The sequence below is a fragment of the Carcharodon carcharias genome, chromosome 7 (assembly GCF_017639515.1).
Source record: "Carcharodon carcharias isolate sCarCar2 chromosome 7, sCarCar2.pri, whole genome shotgun sequence".
Taxonomy (NCBI): domain Eukaryota; kingdom Metazoa; phylum Chordata; class Chondrichthyes; order Lamniformes; family Lamnidae; genus Carcharodon; species Carcharodon carcharias.
The window spans coordinates 119,198,311-119,216,571 of NC_054473.1; the positions used below are offsets into that span (position 1 = coordinate 119,198,311).

The window sequence follows — 18,261 nt, forward strand, 5'->3', positions numbered from 1 at the left end:
AATCTGGTTATTGTGGTCAACATTCCTAGCATTCCTACCTTCCTTCCTGAGCTGATCACTGTTGATGTGCCCCTGGCCTGTCTTGACCTCATCCCTCCCGAATTAGGGGCTGTGTGCATGGTCACCTGCAGTGGAGACCCTTCTCAAAACAGCTTCACATACTGCCCCACCCCACCCCACCCCCACCACCTTTTTATTATGTTTTCCTCAGATATAGGCTGCAGATGCCTCTTATTACCATTATCTCATTATTACCATTCCATCTGCAGACCACTAAAGAGCCAAATAACCCAATGGATGCGGGCCGTGAAAACACCCTGCGCACGAAGCTGTGCATTATCCCAATTAAGCATGCAGCCCTTGCCCCTCCCTGGAGCGGGAGTACAGTGTGCATGCCATGCATAGCCTCATAGCATGGCCCAGTGCAACCCTTGACTGTCTCTACTCTCTCACTCCTGACTGTGAGATCCACAGAGCCCAAGGTCTGCCTCTACTCTCTCACTCCTGATGGTGTTCCCAGGACTGTCTCTATTCAGCCCTGACAGAGAGTAACAGAAGTTTCTTTCAGTCTCTCACTCTGACCTGCTGGCCCCAGACCAAGCATTTGACTATCAATGAGTTCCCCTTTGCCATCATGACTGACCACTACATTGTCTCCCTTCCCAACTCCCACCCCACTACATGAGTCTCTGTGCAACCCATCCCTCTTATGCCACACTAACACACCCTCCCCTTTTATATTCCGGTGCTGCTTAATCCCCTCCCATTCATACATGCGGTATACTATCCACCCCCTTGTGTCAGCATTTCACTTTCCCTTGTCAGGGTCTAGCTTCCCACCCCTCGGTCTCCCTTCTCCCTGCCATCATTCCCCCTACCCTCTTGCAACGCCTTCCTGCCCCTTTTCCCCATTATCCTTCTTCCCTCCACCAGTCGCAATGCTGGTTTCTGAGCGTACAGTCCTGCCTGTGTACCACTGCACAGTGGGTATTCTCCATGACTAAAGAGGCACCTACTGGGAGCAGACTAACCCTACACAACCCCATCGGTCGCAACGCTGGTCTCTGTTTGAGTGTACAGTCTTGCCCGAGTATCTCTGCACACCACTCTTTTTCAAATGTGATTCAGATCGGAGTGATTTTCTGCTGGCATGACGCAAGATTGGATGGCGCTACATAATTCGAGCAAGAAGCATATTTAATGAACGTTCATGAGATGGTAATGAATGCAAATGGCATTCACGTCACTGATCAGCGGGACAGCCAACCTGCCATCAGCCCGCCATTAAAGAGTTGTCAGGAGAATTGCAAACTGTTCTCATACTGGTGGGAATCCGATTTTTTTGCCTCTTTCCAGATTTTCTGCCCTTGCCATGAAACCCACATAGGCAAGATGGGAAATGGGTGGGAAAAGAAAAATCTATATACATTATTGGAAAAAATAAAAGGGAGGGGGAAGAAACGGAAAGGGGGTGGGGATCAAGGAGGGAGTTCAAGATCTAAAGTTGTTGAATTCAATATTCAGTCCATAAAATGGCGGTGCGACCTGCTTGTCCGGCAGGGATCGGCTCCCTGCCCACCAGAGATTGGGTCGGACCCACCCGCCCGACGGGTAGAAAATTCTGCCCTTTGTTTTCTGACAATAAACCAATTCCCATTCCATGTCAGTATATTACCCCCAATCACGTGTGCTCTAACTTTGCTTACTAGTCTCTTGTGTCAGACCTTATTGAAAGCCTTCTGAAAAGCAGGATATATGGTACTTTGTCACTTACTTAAAATCTATATAAACAACATCCATTGCATTCCCTTCACTAACCTTGTGTTACTTCAGCAAAAAATTCAATTTGATTAGTCAAGCATGCTTTGCCTTTTACAAATCCATGCTAACTCTTCTTAATTATGTCAAACCTCTCCATATGCCTGTTAGTTTTTTTTTTTGATTATTGTTTCTAAAACTTTACCCATCAGTGATGTTAAACTGACCTGCTTGTAATTATTAGGAATGGCCTGACATTTTTTTTTGGATAAAGGTGTCACATTTGCCACTCTCCAATCTTCTTGCAACTCCCCTATATCTAGGAAAGCTTGGAAGATTATGGCAAGCCCTTCTGCTATCTCCCTCCTTACTCCAGCAACCTGGGATGCAAGCCATCCAGAGCAGGCATTTTATACATCCTAAGCATAGTTAGCCTTTCTGATACATCCTGCCTTTCATTTTTCACCCCATACCATATCCTCTTCTACTGATATTGTCAGCATCCTCTTCCTTAGTAAACACCAAAACAAAATAAAAACAAAAACAGAAAAACTCAGCAGGTCTGGCAGCATCGGCGGAGAAGAAAAGAGTTGACGTTTCGAGTCCTCATGACCCTTTAACAGAACTTGAGTTCGAGTCCAAGAAGGAGTTGAAATATAAGCTGGTTTAAGGTGTGTGTGTGGGGGGCGGAGAGAGAGAGAGAGAGAGGTGGAGTGGGGGTGTGGTTGTAGGGACAAACAAGCAGTGATAGAAGCAGACCATCAAAAGATGTCAACAACAATAGTACAAAAGAACACATAGGTGTTAAAGTTAAAGTTGGTGATATTATCTAAACGAATGTGCTAATTAAGAATGGATGGTAGGGCACTCAAGGTATAGCTCTAGTGGGGGTGGGGAGAGCATTTTTTTTATATAATGGAAATAGGTGGGAAAAGGAAAATCTATATAATTTATTGGAAAAAAAAGAAAAGGAAGGGGGAAACAGAAAGTGGGTGGGGATCGGGGAGGGTGCTCACGACCTAAAGTTGTTGAATTCAATATTCAGTCCGGATGGCTGTAAAGTGACTAGTCGGAAGATGAGGTGTTGTTCCTCCAGTTTGCGTTGGGCTTCACTGGAACAATGCAGCAAGCCAAGGACAGACATGTGGGCAAGAGAGCAGGGTGGAGTGTTAAAATGGCAAGCAACAGGGAGGTTTGGGTCATACCGCAACAAGAAACTTTTTCTCTTTCTCTCAAGTGCTAAGGAATGCAAGTTCCAACAACTCATCGACACCAACACCCATCTAGGACCCTCCACCCCGGGCTGTCCCTCCGTCCCCACCCCATCTTCCAATCCCAACCCCAGCCGTGTATTCACTATACCCCCTGACCTTCCCCTCTCCGATGCTGAACGTTCAGTGCTCAGCAAAGGACTTAGTTTCATACCCTTACGCCCTCACTTCAATGAATTTCGGGCTCGGCATGATGCTGAACTCTTCTTTCGCCGTCTTCGTCTCCGGGCTCACTTCTTTGGGCAGGAGTCCTCTCCCAGTTCAACGGATCCTTTTACCCATCTCCAATATTCTCCCTCCACCTGGGCCCCTCCCTCTGGATTCTTACCTTCTCTTGATCTTTTCATTGAGAATTGTCGGCGCGACATTAGTCGTCTCAATTTCTCTGCTCCTCTCACCCATTCTAACCTGTCTCTCTCTGAACTTACTGCACTCCATTCTCTCAGGTCCAACCCTGACATTGTCATCAAACCCGCTGACAAGGGTGGTGCTGTTGTTGTCTGGCGCACTGACCTCTACCTTGCGGAGGCTGAGCGTCAACTCGCAGACACTTCCTCCTACCTTTCCCTGGACCATGACCCCACCACTGAACATCAAGCCATTGTTTCCAGGACTGTCACCGACCTCATCTCCTCTGGGGATCTCCCTCCCACAGCTTCCAACCTGATAGTCTCCCAACCTCGGACCGCCCGCTTCTATCTCCTACCCAAAATCCACAAACAGAACTGCCCCGGTAGACCGATCGTCTCAGCTTGCTCCTGCCCCACAGAACTCATTTCTCGTTATCTTGACTCCCTTCTCTCTCCCCTTGTCCAGTCCCTTCCCACCTACATCCGTGATTCCTCTGACACCTTACGTCACATCAACACTTTCCAGTTCCCTGGCCCCAACCGCTTCCTCTTCACCATGTACGTCCAATCCCTCTACACCTCCATCCCCCACCAGGATGGTCTGAGGGCCCTTAGCTTCTTCCTCGAACAGAGGCCTGAACAATCCCCATCCACCACTACTCTCCTCCATCTGGCTGAACTTGTTCTCACGCTGAACAATTTCTCCTTCAACTCCTCTCACTTCCTCCAAATAAAAGGTGTGGCTATGGGTACCCGCATGGGCCCCAGCTATGCCTGTCTCTTTATGGGGTATGTGGAACATTCCTTGTTGCAGTCCTACTCCGGCCCCCTTCCACAACTCTTTCTCCGGTACATCGATGATTACTTCGGTGCCGCTTCACGCTCTCGTCAGGACTTGGAAACATTTATTAATTTTGCTTCCAATCTCCACCCCTCCATCATTTTCACGTGGTCCATCTCTGACCCTTCCCTTCCTTGACCTCTCTGTCTCAATCTCTGGTGATAGATTGTCCACCAATATCCATTACAAACCCACCGACTCCCACAGCTATCTCGACTACAGCTCCTCACACCCCGCTTCCTGTAAGGACTCCATTCCCATTCTCTCAGTTCCTTCGCCTCCGTCGCATCTGTTCCGATGATGCTACCTTCAAAAACAGTTCCTCTGACATGTCCTCCTCCTTCCTTAACTGAGGTATTCCACCCACGGTCGTTGACAGGGCCCTCAACCATGTCCGGCCCATCTCCTGGGCTCCGCCCTCACGCCTTCTCCTCCCTCCCAGAAACATGATAGGGTCCCCCTTGTCCTCACTTATCACCCCACCAGCCTCCGCATTCAAAGGATCATCCTCCGCCATTTCCGCCAACTCCAGCATGATGCCACCACCAAACACATCTTCCCTTCACCCCCACTATCGGCATTCCGTAGGGATCGCTCCCTCCGGGACACCCTGGTCCACTCCTCCATCACCCCCTACTCCTCAACCCCCTCCTATGGCACCACCCATGCCCACGCAAAAGATGCAACACCTGCCCCTTCACTTCCTCTCTCCTCACCGTCCAAGGACCCAAACACTCCTTTCAAGTGAAGCAGCATTTCACTTACATTTCCCCCAACTTAGTCTACTGCATTCATTGCTCCCAATGTGGTCTCCTCTACATTGGAGAGACCAAACGTAAACTGGGCGACCGCTTTGCAGAACACCTGCGGTCTGTCCGCAAGAATGACCCAAACCTCCCTGTCGCTTGCCATTTTAACACTCCACCTTGCTCTCTTGCCCACATGTCTGTCCTTGGCTTGCTGCATTGTTCCAGTGAAGCCCAGCGCAAACTGGAGGAATAACACCTCATCTTCCGACTAGGTACTTTACAGCCATCCGGACTGAATATTGAATTCAACAACTTTAGGTCGTGAGCTCCCTCCCCCATCCCCACCCCCTTTCTGTTTCCCCCTTCCTTTTCTTTCCAATAAATTATATAGATTTTCCTTTTCCCACCTATTTCCATTATATAAAAAAAATGCTCTCCCCACCCCCACTAGAGCTATACCTTGAGTGCCCTACCATCCATTCTTAATTAGCACCTTCGTTTAGATAATATCACCAACTTTAACTTTAACACCTATGTGTTCTTTTGTACTACTGTTGTTGACATCTTTTGATGATCTGCTTCTATCACTGCTTGTTTGTCCCTACAACCACACCCCCACTCCACCTCTCTCTCTCTCTCTCACTCCGCCCCCCACACACACACCTTAAACCAGCTTATATTTCAACTCTTTCTTGGACTCGAACTCAAGTTCTGTCGAAGGGTCATGAGGACTCGAAACGTCAACTCTTTTCTTCTCCGCCGATGCTGCCAGACCTGCTGAGTTTTTCCAGGTAATTCTGTTTTTGTTTTTGTTTTGTATTTCCAGCATCCGCAGTTTTTTTGTTTTTATTATTACCAAAACAAAATGTTCATTAAGTATGCTAGCCTTGCCCTGCACCTCTACGCATACATCACTTTCTTTGTCCCTAAAAGAACCACCCCTCCTCTTACTAGCTGTTTAATATTTACGTGCTGGTAGAAGATTTTTGGATTACCTTTTCACTGCCTTTTGATCCTCATATTCTCCCTTTGTCAGTCTTATTTTCCTCTTCGCATCCCCTCTCAACTTATTGTATCTGGCCAGGTTCTTGCTTGAAGACGTCACCTGACATGCATCTTAAATCCTATATTTTGATCCATCATCTTCTCTATCTCCCTCATCATCCAAGGAGTCTGGCTTTGGTTCTCCTACCGTTCCCATTTTCTGGAATGTAGCTAAACTGTAATTGAAACATCTTGTTCTTAAAGATCATCCATTGTTCCATTTCAGTTTTTCTTGTCATTCTTTGGTTCAGTTTTACCCTGGCTAGAACCCCTCTCATCCCACTGAAGTTAGCCGTCTTCCAATTTAAAAGTTCCATTTCAGACTGCTTCTTGCTCTTCTCCATTACTAGTCCAAACCTTATGATATGACAGTCACTCTTACTCAAGTGTTCTCCCACAAACACTTGGTCAACTTGGCCCACCTCCAAGTATAGAGGCAGGAAAAGTCAAGGAGGGGTGAGAGGAGGAAAGAACAAAAAGGAAACACTGTTGGAAGTTAAAAAGCAGAAGTAATTTAAATGATAAAAGGGATGATGGTGAAAGCAAAGGGGGTGGTATGATGGTATTGGATCAAGAAACAAATGATGAATCTAGAGGAGCTGTAATGGCAACAGCAGAACCATAACAGATATCCGCTGTCTGAAAAAGTAGAAGCAATGGTTATGATCTGAAGTTATTGAAATCATTGTTGAGTCTTGAAAGTTGTAATCAAAAAATCAGGCAGTGTTTCTCAAATTTCCAATGAACTTTATTGGAAAAATGTAGGAGGCCGAGGACAGAGGGGAGACGGGGTGGAGAATTAAAATGGCAAGCAACTGGAAGCTCAGGGCCACGCTTGGAGACTGAACAGACACATTCAGCAAACCGATCATCCAATCTCCCTCTGGTCTGTGAATATAAAGGAGACTATCGTGAGCAGAAAATTCAGTACCCCGAATTGAAAGAAGAATAAATTGCTGCTTTACCTAAAAGGAATGTGAAGGTGAAAGGCAGGCGTTTGCATTTCTTGCACTTGTACAAGAAGGTGGAATGGAAAGGAAAGCAGTTGCTAAAGGTGATAGAACAGTGGACCAGTTGTCTCAGAGGGAACAATTCCTTCCAAATGCTAAAAGATAAGAGGAGGGGGAGAGGTGTTTGGCATTGTGTTGGAGGTAGTGGATATGGTACAGGATAATCTTTTGAATGTGAAGGCTAGAGTGGTGGAAGTGGAGGACATGAGGGATTCTATTGTGGTTCTGGGAGGGAGGGAATAGTGTGAGGGCAGGAATGCGGGATATGGAACATATGTGGTTGAGGACCCTGTCAATCATAATGGAGCGAAATTCTCAGCTGAAGAGAAAGGAAGCCATATCAGAAGTACTGGCATAGGAGATTGCATCACCAGAACAGATGTAATGACAAATAAGAAACTAGGAGAATGGAATATAGTTCTTACTGGAAGTTGGTCGGAGGGAGTGTAATCAAGGTAACTGTAGGAATGAGTTTTTTTATTCTTTCACAGGATGTTGGCAAGACCAGCATTTATTGCTCATATGTTATTACCCTTGAGAAGAATGTGGTAAGCCATTTTCTTGAACCAGTGCAGTCCATGTGGTGCAGTCCCACAATGTTGTTAGGTAGGGAGTTCCACTATATCAAAACACGAACAGCGATATATTTCCAAGTCAGGATAGTATGCAACTTAAAGGGAAACTTGGAGGTGGTGATGTTCCCATGTGTCTTCTGCCCTTGTTTTTCCAGGTGGTAGAGGTTGCTGCTTTGGGAAGTGCTTTTGAAGAACCCTTGGTGAGTTGCTGTAGTGCTTCTTAGAGATGGTACCTACTGCAGCTACATTGCACATGCAGTGGAAGGATTGAATGTTTAAGGTGGTGGATAGGGAGCCAAATCAAGCCAGTATTGACAAAAGAGGGAGCTTTTCCGTTGGGATGTGCTCCACTTAAACCGGCTAGGATCAGCATCTTGGCGAATCATTTAATTAGAGCTGTGGATAGGACTTTAAACTAAGAGATGAGGGAAGAGGTCAGGTGAAGAGAAATTTTAAAATCTAAAGAGAAAGGTCAAGGCAATAGAGCAATGTAGCGATTTGGGTAAAGACAAACAGAGGAACAGAGTTGAATAGTAATAATAATAAAATTCACGCAAAGAATAGTGGGTGCCCTAGATGGTGTCAGGTTTCTTTAGTATTACTGGAGCTGCAGTCATCCAGGCAAATAGGGAGTATTCCATCATCCTGACTTGCACATTTTAGATGGTGGAACAGTTTTGAGGTGTCAGGAGGTGATTCACTCACCACAGAATACCTGGCCTCTAACTTGCCTTATAGCCTCAGTATTTATGTGGCTGGTCCAGGTCAATATTTGCATATAGAAAATTATTAGATGTTATAAAAAATAGTTACTGAAGTGACTGTTCTGTAGTCTCCCTTGCTGTATTAAAAGTAGTGTGAGAAACTCTCCCACAATCATTGCTTGTTCCTTTTTTGCAGCAGAATATTCTGAACTCAGATTTGCATTTCATGACTCTACATTGGATCCTGAAAAGCTATCCCTTGCACTATATTTTGTGATGTTCTCCTATTCAGGTTGGGATACACTTAACTATGTAACAGAAGAGATTCATGACTGTGAAAGGTAGGTCTACACTTATTATATGTTATCTGTATTTGTCTTATAGAACTGCAATGATAAGCACATTATCCAAGTGTACAGGATGATTTCTCCCTGGCAGGGGTCAAAATAATTTTTGAGAATTCTTGAGATTTTCTCGAGGGCTGCTTTTGATTTTCAGGGTCTATGTTTTGGTTTTCAGGGGCGGTATGGACAAGGAGAGATGATAGGATGGTTCCCCTTTTTTCTACCTCTCGACTAACCGCAACCAGATCTGTTTTAAAGATGAAGTGTTTTAACCCTTTGAATGCAACACTTGAACTTTAAACACAACAGCACCTACTCATTCATTCACACAAGACACATACACACAAGAAAAGATGATTGATTAGAAAATCTAAGTGCATGCTAATTAATTTGTAAAGAGTCCAAAAGTCACTTTTACTTTTTGAGATGGTAGCTGGAAACATTGCAGACCTGATGATTACTTCTTGGTTTCCTAAAAATAATGGAGGTTGGAATTCACAGTGGCTTACTTCTGGCAACAGTAGGTTCTGCAATTCAGTAGAAAAACAAACCCCACTTTCTATGCCTGTAAGAGGATGCTAGAAAGGGCCCTTTCTTCCCTCTGCGGTCTCTATCTCTCAGAATGACTTCCATGGGCTGCTCAAGATGTAAATTAATAAGGTGTTTCTTACCTTAAGCTAGTTTCTGTCACGTGACCACTATCTATGTTCCCATTGTCCACATAAATGGTTCCTGACGACATTAGCATGGACACACAATGGAGTCTGTATGATCAGGTAAGGAGGAGTGAACTGGCTCCCCTTTATTCAAACTCCTTGGTCATAACAAAGGTTAAAGTTTCTTTTTCACGAGGGTATGCCTTTTCCAAATCCAAACATATTTAACTATTTGTGCGGTGAGTAATAAGGAGCCAATCAAACAAAGTTTTCTTGAGTTAAGGAAAGAGCAAATTTACTAACCACTAAACCTGAGGGAAAAAAAAACGCGAAGTCTCTCAAACGCACAGGTATCAGAAATGAGGATAGTTAAAGTCCAATAAAGAAAAGATAAAAGAATATACATTTAATGTCCTTTGTTTGTCCTTGACACTTAGATTGTTAAACTTTGCAGCCAATTTGGATTAGTTGGTTTTGTGGATGCGGTCAGTTGTAGATGATGTTGCAATTATTACAAGTTCTCAGTTCGGAGGTAGATTTCTAGTAAATCTGTCTTCCAAACTGGTTAACACACTTGTTCCAAAAGAGGGAGGGGGAGAGACATCAGCTCTCAGCTTGTTTCCTCTGCTGAACGCTTTCTTACAATCTCTCTGTAGTATCTGCAGCCTAGGTTATTATACTTCACCCATTGTGTATTTACAAGAGGATTTGGGTGGGTTTGTCTCTGGCACCAGTGTTTCAATATCCAGCACTTCGCATTTTAATGTCTCTTCCTTAGATAGTGATGAGTTCCAATGGAGCCTTGAATTATAGGAAATGTCTCTGTCCTTACATTCCCGATGGTATCTTCTTTCAGTTTTTTCACCTTCACCTTGGAAGGTGGCCTTGCATTTTTAGGCAGTTTGTCTCATTCCATGAAAGTTGAAAAGTCATATTTTCAAAAATAAAGGGGCAGAGCTTCATAACAGGTTTGAATCTTGGCCATTTGCATCTCACTGTGATTGAATGGTTTTTCTTCACACGGTTTTGTGAAATTTCAATTTGCAAACACTAAGTCTGAGTGGCCATTATACCTCAGCCTCTGTAGACATTTAGACAATCATCACTCCTAACTCCACAAGAGAGATCTTTTGCATTCTAATGTCTCTTCAATGGAATGCCCCAAAAAAGGTTGTTTACCTTTCAATGTTCTTTCCAGGCCAGCAGACTACTTTCAGCCTTGGCCAGTTTCATATATATTTTCAGACAAGGGGGAAGGTCACCTAACCCCCTGGACTCCACTTTCTATTAAGGTAATTTGTCCGTTTAAATTTCAGTTTTTTAAAAAGCAAAGCATCCATTTTTTTCATAAATTTTCAGGCATAACTAAGTAGGTGTAATGGACACTCCTTTATTCATTCTTACTGACTCCTTTATTAGGTAATGCAGTCATGTAGTAACCTTACCTTCTGTATTTGTGTTGAATTTTTTAGGCTTTCCTTCTTAAGATGGGTAAAGTAGCACAAATACCAAAGACTGTGTATAATATATATTTTTAAGATATGTAAAATTGTTAAACTTGGAATCTGTACATAAGATGTTTTTGTTAATTTATTACAAATAAATTTCCCATACTCCATTTGCCAAACAGAAATTCTATCTAAAATTAAGGCAAAATACTGCTGATGCTAGAAGTCTGAAACAAAAACAAAAAATGCTGGAAAAACTCAGCAGGTTTGACAGCATCTGCGGAGAGAAAGACAGAGTTAACATTTTGAGTCTATATGACTTTTCACTAGAAAAAATTCTATCTACTTGGCACAGTTAACTTATTGGGAATGAGTCTCACAGCTACAGTCCCTTTTAAAAATTAATTGCAAGCAATTTGCACCCTCCAATATTCTTTGGTTTAGTTCTGAAAATTTCAATTTTCTTTACGCTCAATACTTCTATTTAAAGTGAATGCTGACAAACACATCAGATTCTGACTTCCAAAGATCCAACTATGGAACAAGTAGAATACACAGAAATTAATTCTGCAGCACCAAGCTAACTATCAGATAATGAATGGTTTAATTCACATATCCTTCACATTTTAGTGATTTTTTCCAAGCTAATACACTTCCTCACGTGATCATCTGTGCTTTAATGAGCCATTGATTGGAACCCCTTAGCACAGAAGCATTAAAGACACATAGTACAATATATAGATGGTTAACGTAATAACCGTACCTCCCAATGCATTACTTTTTAAAAGGATATTAAAAATCTGTACACATATACAGAAACAGACTTGAGGCATGTCGGCTGTCTATAATATCTTTAAGAAATTTCCCAGCCTGTAAGACCAGCTGAAGCTATGATCCAGTTACTATACTTATGTTTAATTGAAATTATGAAAATAAAATTCAATAATGAATTTTATCTTCAAGAAGGACTTAGCAATTGATTTGTCTAGGGAAGAGTGTGTAGAAAGCCTGGATCATGTTGAGATCAGAACAGAGGAGGTGTTAGGCGTCTTGAAAAATATTAAGGTGGATAAGTTCCCAGGGCCAGATGGGATCTACCCCAGAGTACTGAGGGAGGCAAGGGAGGAGATTGCTGGGGCCTTGACAGAAATCTTTGTGTCCTCACTGGCTACGGGTGAGGTCCCAGAGGACTGGAGAATGGCCAATGTTGTTCCATTGTTTAAGAAGGGTAGCAGGGATAATCCAGGAAATTACAGGCTGGTGAGCCTTACGTCAGTGGTAGGGAAATTATTGGAGAAGATTCTTCGTGACAGGATTTACTACCATTTGGAAGCAAATGGGCATATTAGTGAGAGGCAGAGTTCCACGGGGATCAGTGCTGGGACCTTTGTGGTATACATAAATGATTTGGAGGAAAATGTAACTGGGTTAATTAGTAAGTTTGCAGATGACACCAAGGTTGGAGGAGTTGCAGATAGTGAAGAGGATTGTCAAAGGATAGAACGGGATATAGATCGGTTAGAGACTTGGGCGGAGAAATGGCAGATGGAGTTTAATCCAGACAAATGCGGGGTAATGCATTTTGGAAGGTCCAATACAGGCAGGAATTACACAGTAAATGGCAGAACCCTTAAGTGCATCAACGGGCAGAGGGATCTGGGTGTACAGGTCCACAGGTCACTGAAAGTGGCAACGCAGGTGGATAAGTAGTCAGGAAGGCATATGGCATGCTTGCCTTCATTGGGAGGGTATTGAGTATAAAAGCTGGGAAGTCATGCTGCAGCTGTATAGAACCTTAGTTAGGCCACACTTGGAATATTGCGTGCAATTCTGGTCACCATATTACCAAAAGGATATGGAGGCATTGGAGAGGGTGCAGAGGAGGTTTACCAAAATGCTGCTTGGTCTAGAGGTTAATAACTATGAGGAGAGGTTGGAGAAATTCGGATTGTTCTCACTAGAGTGACTGAGATTGAGGGGCAACTTGATAGAAGTTTACAAAATTATGAGTGGCATGGACAGAGTAGATAGTCGGAAGCTTTTTCCCAGGGCGGAAGAGTTAATTACTAGGGACATAGATTTAAGGTGAGAGGAGAAAACTATAGAGGAGATGTGCAGGGCAAGTTTTTTACGCAGAGGGTAGTGAGTGTCTGGAATTCGCTGCCAGAGGAGGTGGTTGAAGCAAGTACGATAGTGGTGTTTAAGAGGCAGCTTGACAAATACATGAATAGGATGGGAATAGAAGGATACGGACCCCAGAAGTGCAAAATGTTTTCGTTGACGGGCAATATGATCGGTGCAGGCTTGGAGGGCTAAAGGGCCTGTTCCTGTGCTGTACTTTTCTTTGTTCTTTGCTCTTTGTTCAAAGGCACAACTTGCCTTAAAAAACTTGCCCCAATATACGTATTCATGACCAAGAAGGAAGAGAATATATTTTAAAAGTATCCCAGGCCCCCTATGTGTTAATACAAATATTTGGATGACATGTGGGATATTTGGACTCAAACAGAGGCAGAATTAGAAGAATTAATCAATATCCTCAATAATCATCGCCCCTCCATTAAACTTAAAGCCGCAACACACAAGGAGAGCATTAAGTTCCTAGATACCACAATATTTAAATTGGCACAAGAAAATATCGAGCATAAGTTAGCCACAAAGGTTTTTTCAAAATAACTGTCGCGCACGCATGCACAAACATTTAGTTCACTCCTTGGAAATTATGGGACTTTAAACTAATATAAACTGGATACCATCACAAAGAAAAAGAAATGAGAGACAGTAAATTACAAAATTAGCAATACACTTAACAAATGATTTAAATCAAGTATAAGTAATGCAGGACAGTTTTCACTCAGACTTAAAACTGAAAATACCCATAAGAATCTCCTACCTAAAAAGATTCTTAATATCTATGGGTATATTAACAGAAGAAGCATTTCTTAGCTCGATTAATCACAGGAGTTACTATCACCTTGTTCTGTTTCCTTTCAGAAGTGGAAGGAAAATGAAAGGTAGATTGTTACAGATAATTTTACATACTTTCTAACAATAGAGTCACATAGGCACAAGCCTGGCAATAATGTGTGTGTAGAAAGAACTGAGAAAAGACATCATTAATACCCTGAATAAGCTGACATTCATAAAAAAAAGAACTGTGTTTTTCTGTCGTATGTGCCACACAGAAGCCTTTTTGGAAGTCAAAGGGAACTCAATATCTAAAAATCAGCTGCTACTGAGCCTAATTGAGCTGCTAATGATCCCAGAGGGTTTCGAATCTCAGGGAAAGCAGGGTTCAAAACACACGGGGATGATAGGCGAATTAATCCACGAAAGCCCCAAAAAAGCCTGGAAAAACTCAATCATGAAGTTGACCAATGAGAGAAAAGTTATTCCCCCAAATGTCAACTTGGCTAGTTTTTGACTTGACATGGACCTATCTGATCAAAATATTGCGATATTAAACCAATGACATAAAATTGTTGGTGTAGATTTATGAAATAAACAGAGACATGTCTTGGGCAACACAGAGGCAGCCATAACTCTAGCTCAGATAATTGTCCGAACCAACATATGCCACTTGGTAACTAATATTACAGAAACCTGTCTCTGTTGCAGGTCTTAAGATTTGAAACACAGGGGAGACGAAATTAGGCTCAGCAGCAGCTGATTTTTGGATATTGAGTGCCCTTTGACTTCCAAAAAGTCTTCTGTGTGGTACATACACACACTTCTGATCTGAAGCACTGGGCTGCATTTGGTAATGGAGTTAGCCTATGTGCATTTAATATCTGCTGGAAGTATACAGAGCAGGTAGATCATGACATCAGTCAATGTGCAATGCTGGTTTAATGCCAGCATTGCCATTTCGGAACTTTGCATTCCAGTTAATGCCCTTTCTTAACCTTGCACAGCTAAACACATATGTTAAGCAGCATGAAGGATCCCCACCAGCGCTATAAAAGGGACTATAACTACTTACAGGTTAGTTGCTGCTAGATTTATTCTGGCTGTGCTACAATTTTACACATTCTTGATATGTTTTATAATTGTTTCAAGTTCCAGAACTCTCTAGGGAATGGTGTGGCAGGTGCTGAAGTAGCTTTTGCTGATTTTCAAGGCTTCTACACAAAGATGCTGCTAGATATCGGTGCAGTAACTCCTCACTTAAAGTTGTGATTGCGTTTCTGAAAATTGTGACTTTAAGTGAATCATAGGTTCACTAGGAATCAAAGAAAAACCAATGTACAAGCTGAAGTACTGTACCATACATGTGCAGCGCTGTGCATTCCTAGGTGAAATAACTTGTAAAATTACATCACAAAGATACAAAAAAGTAATACAGTATACAATGCAATTAAATTCTTTAATAAGAATTATAGTAGTCACCTTAGTTCAGTAGTAGGTTGGCCAGGCTCCATCTAGTGATAAAAACAAAAAAACTGCGGATGCTAGAAATCCAAAACAAAAACAGAATTACCTGGAAAAACTCAGCAGGTCCGGCAGCATCGGCGGAGAAGAAAAGAGTTGACGTTTTGAGTCCTCATGACCCTTCAACAGAACTTGAGTTCGAGGCCAAGAAAGAGTTGAAATATAAGCTGGTTTAAGGTGTGTGTGTGGGGGGCAGAGAGAGAGAGAGAGAAGTGGAGGGGGGGTAGGGACAATCAAGCAGTGATAGAAGCAGATCATCAAAAGATGTCAACAACAATAGAACAAAAGAACACATAGGTGTTAAAGTTGGTGATATTATCTAAACGAATGTGCTAATTAAGAATGGATGGTAGGGCTCTAGTGGGGGTGGGGAGAGCATAAAAGATTTTACAATATTTAAAAATAATGGAAATAGGTGGGAAAACACTTTACAGCCTTCCGGACTGAATATTGAATTCAACAACTTTAGGTCGTGAGCTCCCTCCCCCATCCCCACCCCCTTTCTGTTTCCCCCTTCCTTTTTTTTCCAATAAATTATATAGATTTTTCTTTTCCCACCTATTTCCATTATTTTTAAATATTGTAAAATCTCCCCACCCCCACTAGAGCTATACCTTGAGTGCCCTACCATCCATTCTTAATTAGCACATTCGTTTAGATAATATCACCAACTTTAACACCTATGTGTTCTTTTTTTCTATTGTTGTTGACATCTTTTGATGATCTGCTTCTATCACTGCTTGATTGTCCCTACCCCCCCTCCACCTCTCTCTCTCTCTCTCTCTCTCCACCCCCCACACACACACCTTAAACCAGCTTATATTTCAACTCTTTCTTGGACTCGAACTCAAGTTCTGTTGAAGGGTCATGAGGACTCAAAACGTCAACTCTTTTCTTCTCCGCCGATGCTGCCAGACCTGCTGAGTTTTTCCAGGTAATTCTGTTTTTGTTTTCCATCTAGTGATAGATGTTGGTTGGTGAAGGTAGCAGCTAAAGTCCTTAACCACCTGCACTGACCAATATCTGCCAATAGATGGTGCACAAGACTTCAATGAAAGTTCAGAACAAGAGACAGAAGCAGAGCCAGAAATTGGGAGCCACTGAAGAACGGACTCCAAGATCTCAGGTAAGGACAGAGGCCGGGCGAGACAAAGGTGGGGGTGGTGATAGTCAGCAAGGGCGAGAGAGGCAAGGCCTCAGTGGCAAGGGTGAGAGCAGGAGGAAGTGGGACTGAGGGCAGAAGCACAATGGAAAAAGACGTGAGCAGACAGGTCATAGAAGAGGAAGTCTGCGGCTAATTATGTTAAAGTGAAACTGACAACATTAAATGGATATATTGACACTGCTTTATTATTGACATTAAAGTGTAACGTTAAGTAAGTCACCGTTAAGCAGGGACTTACTGTACACTAGTAGGCTTTCCTCTTGGAATTGAGCTTGACTTGGAAAATGAGCAGAAGTCAAGTAGAGCAGACTAGCTGCTGGAAGAGGGAGGAGGAGCTGGCGGAGGAGGAAGAGTAAGAGGCTGCAACTTAGCCATTTTCTGCTTGGGATATACATGAACTAACTACATGAAGAAGAGTGCAAACCCCAGTTTCCCATTCACTAACAGTCCCTTGTTCTTTACCTTTGCTCTGACACTGATCATCATATTGTTTTTCTGGCTACAATGCAAAAAGCCAAAATAATATACACATTCCAAAATAAGTTTATGAATTAAACCATAGTTGCATACCAATTAAAGTAATTACCCTTGTTCATTTCTTTCATGCCTGTTTTTTATGTGCCTTTGTCTGTCCTAATGCTGCTACATAGTATTATCCATTGGCTGCAGGATGGTTGGTGGAGAGCTGCTAATTTTGAGTGGAGACTGCAGGTGACCTTTCAAAATGATCTACAGCAGCACTAGACCTAGGGTTCTAGCCTCAGACTGCATCATCTCACATGGCATCAACTGTCTGGACCAGCAGGCAAAAGCAAGGGCAGTGGTGGAGTGGAAAGTACAGAATCATGAATTGGCCTGAGAGAGCACAGCAGGCTTGTGTTCCATGTAGCCACTGCCATTCCTTTGGAGTAGTGCATCAGCAATCCTAGTAATCTGTTGGAGCACAGATAAATGGAATGCTGTGAAATACTGCACACTGCATGCATACACTGCATCAGCCATGACTTTGAAAAATTTGATGTCTAAAACTTTACAAGAGCTCCTTGATCACTGTGTCAGTTGAATACCTTCTGCTGAGCACTTTGATGCTGATGATGTTGTTTCTGCTTCATTTCCATGACATTTGACCATCAATGATGTCAGCTGAATACTTTTAACCACTTTGATGGCAAATAAATGTTAACAATTGATGTGGTTTGAGCACTGTGAGATTTCATTTTGGATCAGTGATTTCATTTGATCACTATTAGATGTCAAATAATGACTGAATGATCTCTTTGGAATATAGATCATCACAAACAAGTGCAAATGAATACTGTTTAGTGCAGAATGAATTCAGAATTTTCTAGTAGGTGTATAAACAGAGTTCAGCAATCCCAGAACCAATGGATCATATCAATGCTCTGAAGTCTTGCCATATCCAGTCGTGAATGGTGCTGGACAATTAAAAAAAAACAGAAGAAGCAGCTCCAAAGCATTCAATCTTCCATGGGGAGCCCAGCACATCAATGCAAAAGACAAGACTGAAGCAACCATCTTCAGCCAGAAATACCAAGTAAATGATCCCTCTTGGTCTCCTGAGGTCCCCATCACCATTGATGGTAGTCTTAAGTCAATTAGATTGACTCCACATGACTTCAAGAAATGACTGAAGGCACTGGATACAAGAAGAGGTCCTGTGGAGTGGTGGTAGTGTCCCTACTCTGAGCTAGAAGCTCAGGTTTCATGTTCCACTCCAGGACTTGATGGCCAAGGAAGGTATGTTCACAATGTGGTCAAACAGGTTGAGCTTCACCTTGTAAATCCTTTCAACATACGCCAACAGCAGGTAGTAATAGTCCAAGAGATTCTTAGTCAGCCATGTGTTATGAAAGTATAATAATTTTCATAATATTTTTCTGGTTTATTGTAATGT

The 18,261-nt window shown here is 42.7% G+C and overlaps 1 pseudogene; it reads left to right on the forward strand.

Annotated features, from left to right (window-relative positions):
• LOC121280408 overlaps positions 1-18,261 on the forward strand; it is a 116,337-nt pseudogene that overhangs the window by 38,447 nt on the left and 59,629 nt on the right.